The sequence below is a fragment of the Geospiza fortis genome, unplaced genomic scaffold (assembly GCF_000277835.1).
Source record: "Geospiza fortis unplaced genomic scaffold, GeoFor_1.0 scaffold412, whole genome shotgun sequence".
Lineage (NCBI taxonomy): Eukaryota > Metazoa > Chordata > Aves > Passeriformes > Thraupidae > Geospiza > Geospiza fortis.
Window position 1 is genome coordinate 67411 of NW_005054504.1, and position 2223 is coordinate 69633.

The following is a 2223-nucleotide window of genomic DNA, read 5'->3' on the forward strand; positions in this document are numbered from 1 at the left end:
CCCCCCGCCTGCCTCCGCCTCCATCCGCCCAGCCCCCACCGTCCGGCATCCCCGGGGAGCACATCCCGCTCCATGTGAGCCCATCCCGCTCCCTGTGAGCACATCCCGCTCCCGCACCCCCTGTGAGCCCACCCCGCATCCCCTGTGAGCCCATCCCGCTCCCGTGTGAGCCCATCCCGCTCCCCGGATCCCCCCCATCATCCCCCGTCCCCGCATCCTCCCCGCTCCGGTACCGGGCGGGACTGACTGGGGAATTCCTGCCACCGCCTGGGAATGCAGCGGGGCTTGTGAAAAAGGAGGGAGAGGGACGCGGCCAGATGGTGCCAGGACAAGGGGAACCGTTTTAAACTAAAAGAATGGGGATTTAGGTGGGATACTGGAAACAAATTCCTCCCTGTGAGGAGGGGCAGGCCCTGGCACAGGGTGGCCAGAGAAGTTTTAGCTGCCCCTGGATCCTTGGGAATGTCCAAGGCCAGGCTGGATGGGGCTTGGAGCAAGGATAGTGGGAGGTGTCCCTGCCCATGGCAGGGGGTGGAACTGGATGAGCTTTAAGGTTCCTTCCAACCCAAACCATTCAATGATTCCATAATTCCAAACCCAGCCAGCAAAAACCTTACAGCAGCCAAACTCTTGCTACTCCTTGGATGATTTTATATCGTTGAGCTGGAGGGACTGAAATCCCCTTTCCCAAGGCAGGAATGACACAGTGGGATCATAAGGAGCTTAGGCTGCTGTGGCAGCCTGTTTGTCCAGGCTGGAAAAACCAAGCAAGGAAAGAGAATCCAGCTCTTTTTAGTTTACTTGAAAATTCCGACTTTATGTGAATCCTGGAAAATATGACAACTCCAAACAACATCCCAATATTTACACGTTTCCTGGAATCCTTTCCATCGGAAGTCTGATGAAGCTTAAATCCCAACATATTCTGACAGCAGAGCTGGCCTGAGTTCATCCATGAATTTTTGTTCCTGTTAAATTTTGTAAGAGCAGAAGATGAGAGTTCTTCTTCTGCTACAAATCAAATCCCTGAGTCTGGGCACTCACATCCAAGGATTTTTTCTGTTTGGGTCTCTCCTTGTTGTTTTCTTGTATCCCAGGGCTGTTTGATTATTTTCCCATAAATTGCAGGAACTGTGCCCTGTGGATATTTTGTGGGATGCATTTATAGATGGGGGAGAGTTATAAACCAGACCAATTTGTTGGATGGATGGATGGATGGATGGATGGATGGATGGATGATGGATGGATGGATGGATGGATGGATGGATGGATGGATGGAGGAGATTTGCTCAAAAGGTACTTGAAGTGTCTTTGAAATTGGTCTGGGGGAAAATTTAACTGCCATGGGCCTGTTTGATTTTTGGGATTGGGATGAAATCCAGAATGGTTTTGTCCCACTTTTCTGGAGGTCTGATCCAATGTAACTGCAAGTTCATCAAAGAATTCCCAGGGAATTTTCAGCTCTCCTGGCTCACAGCTCCCTGTCTCGGGGAGGCGCTGTGACCCCGGCCATGGTTACTGCTCCAGCCCAGTGCCTCCACCCTGGGCAGCTCTGCCACGGCTTGGCAATGAACAAATCTTTCCTAAAATCCAATTCAAACTGATTTATCCTGGAGGCTGTGCTGGGAGAGCCGGGATGGGAGCTCAGGACAGTGACAGAAGCAACGATGGCACTTCCCATTCTTTTTTCCCTTTCCCTTTCCCTTTTCCCAGCTGCCTCTGTGCTTTTTCCTCACATGCCTGAGGCTCATGGGGGGTGAAAATTGCACCCAAATTGGTGCAAATATTCCCATGAGCTGATGTGGAAATCATGGACACCATCCAGGGCACTGCTGATGTGTCCAGAGGCAACTGGGAATGGGATGTCCAGGGAAGGGGAAGATGTTTGGCACCATGGAAGTGGCCAGGGGGTCTGGAAACTCAGGAGAAGCTGCCAGGAGGTTTCATAAAGCAGCTTTTACAAGTTCTTCCAAGAAAAGTGGAGCAGGAATTTGGGTCCCTCTCTGCCTTCTGAAGACTTTTATCAGCCACAAGAGTGGCAGATGATTCATCCCCATCCCAAGAGAAGGCAGGGAAGGGTTTAATGAGGGTTTGTTTGTGTCCACTCTGGGATTCCACAGAGTGATTGCAAGAAAGGCCCTGGAGCCACTTCCTGGCTGCTATTCCCATGTTTTCTGAGCTTGGACACAAATCCCTTTACCCCTAATCCTCCTCATCCCCCTC